Raw genomic sequence first — 7,671 nt, forward strand, 5'->3', positions numbered from 1 at the left:
GCATGCTGCTGCCGCCAAGGAGATGGTCGTATGAATCCCCCACCTTTGTCTGGATCTGGCCCCTGATCTATACGCAGAAGCATTCGGTCTGCATGCTGCTGCCGCCAAGGAGATGGTCTTCTTTTGTCTTTATGAGGAGCACTTCTTAGAACTATTCAGTATACGAATCCCATCCAAAAAGGCTTTTTAAGTGCAAACCTAGTAACTGTGGAACATGTTTGTGGGGAATGCAGCAACGTAATGCAGAATCCACTGTAGTCACTTATCAAATGACTGTCCATCCAAAGTGTGCAAATGACGCCTGGTTCCTATATCATACTCAAACAACTTTCTAATTTGGGTAAATACTGAAGTCTTATAACATACTACAGTGCCACCTCCTCTAACTCTGTTTTGATACTAAGGGAAAGATGTAGCATTGAGTTGCGTCACCCTAGTGCCATGCAAGGTGGCACAAGGGTGGTGCAATTACTAAGTCAGATTTATCAGCGCAAATCACTGCTTGCGTTACTCTGCCCCAGGGAGGAGTTCCATGGGTGGAGTGTAGGTGCTAGGAATGCAGGGTGGTGACAAGGGTTAAACCACCGACATAGTGCAATGAACATTGTATATATGCTACCAGAGGATCCGATGTCCCTCCTGACGAATCCCATGAGCTCTGTTGAGCCACGAGGCAGAAACTTGTTGACGGTTGAGTTAACCTGGCGTACTAGTTCCTCTATTTCCTATTTGGATTTAGAAAAAATCATAGAACCCGAATCCGCACTGGTGATGGCAACAGAGGAAATCAGAACACCTTTGAACAGAGGAGGGATAGCTGCTTTGGTCCTATTGGACCTTTCTGCAGCTTTCGATATGATCAACCATACATTGGTTGACCGTATGCAGAGTCTGGGGAGGTTCTGCACTTGCTCTCCTACAGTCGTTGCTTGCTAACAGGCAGCAGGTAGTGGCAGTAGGAGAGTTCACCTCTAAGTCTTACTCTCTGCCATGCAGAGTCCCACAGGGATCATCTTTGAGGCCTACAATGTTTAATTTGCATGTCACCCCACTGGCCAGGCTTATAAAATCTCTTGCCCTATCCCTGGCATCCTATGCAGATGACACGCAAATTGTTGTGTCGCTGTCGAAGGATGAGGTCAACTCTGGTGACACTTTTAGGAAGTGCATGAGTGAGGTGAGTAAATGGATAGATGGCAACTGTCTGAAATTAAACTCATCACAGACAGGGGTCATTTTATTTGGCAATAACCCATCCTTTTGGGCGTGGTGGCCATCTGAATTAGGCTCTCTTCCCACTGCAGTATCTAGAGTAAAAGATCTGAGAATAATGTTAGACAATGAGCTGAAGCTGAAAGAACAAGTCAACAAGGTCACCTCCGCCTCTTTTTGCTCCTTAAGACTATTAAAAAAGAAAATAGAGACAAATCTTCCCTTCGAGCTCTTGCAGACAGTAGTCATTTCTCTTGTATTGGCCAGACTTGACCACTGCAATAGTCTCCATCGTAATCTCTCAGTAGGCTCACTGAAGAAGCTTCAGACCTTGCAGAATTCAGCGCCACGCTTTCTATTAAAAACTCCCAAATTTGAACCAGCTAGAGGTGCCATCAGGAAACCTCGCTGGTTGCCGGTCAGGCAAAGCATGGTCTTTAAGGCCCTTTGTGCGCGGCCTACAAGACCCTCCAGGGACGAAGCCTTTTCATTTTTATGATCAGTTTGAGGGGGAATACCCCCAGCAGGGCTCTTCGTTCAGGTTTTGCCAAGAACCCGGTAGTTCCCTCTTTTAGAGGGACCATTTGGGGTGGCAAATGCTTCTTTAGGTCCACAGCCCTGTTTAGGAACAGCTTGCCACTGAAACTTAAAACAGCTCTCTCTCTCTCTGTCGGCTTTTAGAACGTCCCTGAAAACATGGCTCTTTGTCCAGAAATAGGTGATCAGACTACCCTTCCCTGTCTCTTCTAGCCTCTGGGTATTAGTTTGCGGTTAATAAATTCTTCATTCATTTATTCCCCACATTTCATTTTCAATACCAGATGGTATCCCATATAGTATAAAAGTCCCATTGGTCTGTAAGTCTATATTTCTCACGGATCCGTATTTAGTAAAAAGTGCCTCCCTGATCTCAGAACCAAGGCCCGCTCCACATCAAGCTGGGTTTTTGAAGAGCGAGGGGAGCCCTATGATGAAGCTTGACACCTGGTGGTGTGTGAGGACACCCTGTCACATGTTTGTGTATGTCTAGGAGCAGGCTGGTATAACATGAATATATTATATAATGTGATTGACTGGGAAATGTTTTAAGAAAATCACTTGGGTGGCTTTATTGTATGTAACAGGAATTAAATACTGACTTTGAACCGAGTCTCTTTCGGGCCAAATACTCATGTCCTGAACTTTAGAGGCAAAAACTTGGATTGATTTCTCAGTAATGGCTGTGAAAACCCTTAAGGTGATCCATACCAGCGATGCAGTCACTACTTACATTTGACATGTTTTACTTCCTGCAGCATTCCTTAGGACTAGTTTATTTTCCAGATGATGTATTTCACGTGCAGTATTTTATCACGCAACATGTCACATTTGTACATACTGTGAACCTACTCCGTACCGCCCTGGTGTCTGACCGAATTCAGGTGGTGAGTGGGTGTTTATGCTGAAGCTGCAGGCAGTGTGAATTTGGTACATCATAGAGGTGTGCAGACTTTATGCACATCCAGTCTTTGGCCTCTCTGCAGTGCGCACTTGGAGTTGGTCACATATGTACCAGCTGCAGTTCTGATTCTATGGTAAAGTGTGTGAAGGGGTGTTCCACAAAAAAAAGAAAATGCGGTCCTCATAGGTGTGTGGGTGTTTCTGTATGCAGGCGAGATGGTGACGTGGGGGCGATACAAGGAATTACATGCAGGAGAGAGTGAAAATGGTGCTGAAGAGGAAAGAGGCGACTTGTTAGATATGTAAATGAAGGATTCCAGAGGGATGGAGAAGAGAAAAAAGACGTTAGTCTCTAATAAAATGAGAGACTGCAGAGGAAGGTTAACGGAGACTAGAGGAGTGATTGAGACACTAAAGACCTCTGCGTTTTCCACAGATCCTGTTAATCGTTCATTCGAAATCGTACATTTTTATTCCACTTATTCAGAACATACTCATCATTATCGCCAGTTTATGTGATACTGTAGCAGGCAGTGGGAAAGCTGAAAGGGTTGGATTGTCTTTTGATGTGATCTATATCTTTGGATGCAATAACAAACAAGCATTTGCAATGCAATAGGTCTCGCATTTACGAGAGTTTGAGCTATTGGCATTGTAAATGACAATGCCTTTTATTTACGTGTAGTTTTTAAAACAGATAAATAAAAGGCTTTGTCATTTACAATGCAAACAGCTCCAACTCTCTCAAATGTGAGGCCGATTGCATTTCAAATGTATTTGGAACCTGTGCTATAAAAATAAACAAAAAGGATTAGGAGACCGTGCTGGTCACAGTATAATTTACATTGTTGTCATTGTATTCCACCACTTCCACTAAGACACAGTTCCATGCATTTGCCACTTTTTCTCTGAACACATAACTTCTACTATAACCCTATAGTCTCTGGCCTCTGTTACTAATTGGATTCCCCGAGTAGATTTAAAAAAATAAATTACAGGTGAGTAACAGGTCCTTTCACCATCATTGCACAAGGCCCTTCCCGATCAGTTGCGCAAATGCACTGTCATGTGAAGATGGGGCAGACACAGCTGTATGGAAATTACCACAGAAGATGCACGTTGTAGATGACCTGGTAAACCATACTTTTCGGGACCTTGAAATGTGTTTAAATGTCTATAAAAACGCATCCACTTCGCCTTGCTGGCATAGACAACAAACATTGTATTTGTTTTTTGTGGACAGTTTGCGCTAAAATGCCCCCAAAAAACACTGCCCTGTCACACTTCACAGACAGGGGCACGCCCAATGGCGCTAATGTAGCCCATCACAAAAACTTCACCACTGTAAAATCAAACACAACCAAACACTGGATTGTGAATAAAAGACCACCCCCTCAACCGCACCCATCTGACAGACCAAGGCCATTGTTGTGCACGCCTTAGGCTATGGTGGTCCAGCTCTGGGCAGTGGGGCATCACATGGGCAGACAGTGGTATGCGCTCGCTCTGTATGCATTCCATAACCTATTTATACTCTAAGTACAGCATTATATATTTGCACACACAACGCTTCTTCTGTGTGTGTTATTACTCATGGCAGAGGGGTTCCTCCATGCATTAGCTTTTGAGCATGGCCAGACTCAGATGCTTTTCATATGCAAACCATATAGCCATTCCATCCCCAATTTGAGCGCACACCATGATCCTAACAAAACTGTTGGTGCAGATGGAAGCCAACACCAATAAAAAGGCAAAGCAAGTCAACGCTGATCAAGAAATAAAAACTCTGCTACTTTCATTATATCAGTGTGAATAAACTATGTAATTAATTTCAACATTTTAATGGAAGTGAACTTCCCTAACTTCGTACCAAAATTACATGCCCTAGCAGTAAGTGAAATATTCACTTGCTTACCTGCTTTAAGGTATATATAGGACGCATATTTTCACTCTCAATTATGCTTAATCTAAAAAGCGGTATACACCATTGTGGTGGAAAAGACGGATTGGGCGGTGAAAAACGCAGATTCCCTTCACAACAAGCAACCTTCAGGGTTGAACCATGCCTGATGCGCCCAAATGTTTTTCTGTTGGGTATTCACGGTCAGGAAAAATGCCTACTTCACAGGCTGTCGGTCTATTCATTATTTTATCTGTCAAAGCAATAATATTACTTTAGCCGTCTTGTAAAGTGGTCTTTTTAAAGAAGAAAATGCTGAACTTATTTATCTAGAGAAGCGTTTGACTCCAAATGCACACACATCAAAAATACCAAACATTTAAAAAAAAAAAAAAAGATCATGGAGGCGGAGTCTTGAATCTGTGCGTCCAGATGAACAGCTGGTGCATGGGTGGTCTGTTTAGGAGGGGTACATGCACCAATCAAAAGAGTGTCCGAACTAATTGACCCCTCCTCTAAAACGGCAAACGCTCACGCATCTCTCCGAACTTGACGAGACAGAAATCCCTCCGAATTAGAGACCCCAAAACAAGTAGTATCTTTATATATAAAAAAACAGAAAAACTGATGGGCAAATAAAAATATTGAGCAAACAATGGTACATCTAAAATCCTGTCTGTCGTGGTTGAGGAGAGTAATTAAATGTGACAACTGGGTGTGTCAGGGGCATTGGGTTCACTTTAGATCTGTGATGTATGTACAACGTAATCACCTTCGGTTGGGTACCGAATGTTGAAGTGCCATTAACGATTTTTTGAAGCAGTTGCAAAACATGGAAATAAGATGAGACGCAAAAAGGGGAGAGGTAGAAGCTAACATAAATGTGAGAAGTCACCAACAAGGCGAAACAATTATTTCATAGCAATTCCTCAATGTCTACGAAGAGATAATCTCAGCAGGATTGTGGGCCAGTCAACCTGTGGGCACAGCGCCTTGAACCAGGTTGACTGCTAGGCGATGTTGCCGAGCAATCTCACTTACTGATAACTAGTCGATCAAATGTTTACGCCAGGAAGGTGGAACTGTGTGAATTGAAATGCATAAATCACAACAGAAGCCACACACTTTATTCAGTTAACAAAACAAAAAAAAATGACGGCCCTTGTCCGACTTTCACCATTGAAAGTACAGAATTTCCTATACTTTGATAATTAGGATTTCTTTCTACCGCAACGTGGAGATAAAATCGCCCACTACGAGCGCAAAATACAGTAAACAGGACGTGCTGCTGCGTGTACCAAGCCTGCGCCTTCAACATATACTGCACAAGAACAAATAAACTACCGAAATTAAAAAAGGTTTACAGTCCAGATTACTAAAAAAAGCGAGGTGGTGGACGAAAGCAAAAGCTGAATAAATTTGGTCTTGTAAAGACGCGGAAAAACCACCGTGAAATAAAGTAACGAGTCAATGCAGTTGTAAAGCCAAGGAAAGGCAAGCGACAACACAATGGGCAACAAGCGTTGGCCGCGCGCGAGCGGCCGTGGACGCAATATGTGGTGGGGGAGGGGGAGAAGCGGGAGTTGTGTGTGCGCGTGCGTCATCGTGATCGCGATCGCTCTGAAAGCGAAAGTGATCGCGATCGCGATGACACACGAGTTTTCAAAGTGCTGCTGGCGGCCGGCTGCGCGCGTGCACGATCGCATGAACGCAAGCGTTAGGCCAGCCAGCAGCACTTTGAAAATCCCACATACAAAATGTCTCTTTGAGCCAGCGCAAGCGCTGGGGCTCAGCGAGACCTAAAAAAGCACAAGGAGACACCTATACATGTGTTAGATGGCATGCTGTGTGAAGGACAGGTTTTTGGGTTAAATGTTTTAAGCCACCGCCTTAATGACATAAGAAAGCAATCTTAGTTACATTTCTGTGGTCAGTTTTATTTTTGACCCCCCCCCCCCACCACCTCTTTTGAGTGGTACTAGATTGTTCAACCATGCTTACCCACGAAAGCAAGGTATTTCATACTAGCAATGTTGTTCATTCTTTGAAAAGCGTTTGGTGTTTCCGTCTGTGCCGCTGCAAGGCCATCAGTCGTACAGGCGGAGGGATGTCCTGGCAGTCTGCTCCAGTGGAATTATATAATGCCAAGTTAGGAGATTCTAAAACGACATTATAGGATCCTCCTTTCTGACTCTGCCATGCTCTCTTTCCTCTTTCTGCCCAGGGCTTGCTGTGAGAACTCAGGCCAGGAACCTTGAGCTCCCTGCTGGCACAGTTAGGGGAGAGAAAGGGCTGCATGATCAATTGTACCAGCACTTTGCTTTATTTGACAATCCACATAGCATGTTTGCGGCGGTCCCATCTGCAGCGAGTTGGGCACAACCAACAGTACGCAGAATGGAAGGAAACGCATACAAAGATGCTCCCAGCAGGCACAGAGGCGCCACTCAGCTCTCCTGCAGCTGCGCACAGCACCCTTACTGGAGGTGTGGTGCCACAGCAGTTACACAGTTGAGTCAAGACCTGCCCTGCAAGCTTAACAAGGCAGAATAAAATCCCCTTTGGGCGGGGAGGGCCGTTGGGCGGGCAGGGCCCTGGAGCTCATCCAAAAAGACGCGTGACTTCAAACCGAAAGTGAAAGAGACAACGCAGAAGCGGGGGGAGAGCGGAGAGTTAGCAGTCGACGCCAGGAGAAGCAGAGACACGAAAAAGAGAGTGAGAGACTAGGGGAAGAGACAGACGGAGAGAGACCGAGCGAGAGATCAAGGGAAGAGACAAGAGGGAGAGACACAGCCTCAGAAGAGGCTGATAGAGAGACTTGCGCACGGAGGCTGAGGAAAAACATAGAGACATCAGGTGGAGAAAGAGAAGAGACAGGCGGGGAAAGACCGGCCAAAGGAACAAGGGAAGAGGCAAGAGGAAGAGACGAATCCTGACAAGAAAGAGTCTGACAGAGAGAGACTAGTGCAAGTAGACTGAGGAAAGACAGAGACCAGGTGAAGAAAGAGAAAGTGAAGAGCCAGCCGAAGGGAGACTGACCCAGAGAACAAGAGAAGAGACAGAGAAAGAGAGAGAGATAAACAGGAGCCTACGGACTGAGAAGCTAAAAAAAGAGAGAC

Source organism: Triturus cristatus, chromosome 1_1, assembly GCF_964204655.1.
Source record: "Triturus cristatus chromosome 1_1, aTriCri1.1, whole genome shotgun sequence".
NCBI classification, from domain to species: domain Eukaryota; kingdom Metazoa; phylum Chordata; class Amphibia; order Caudata; family Salamandridae; genus Triturus; species Triturus cristatus.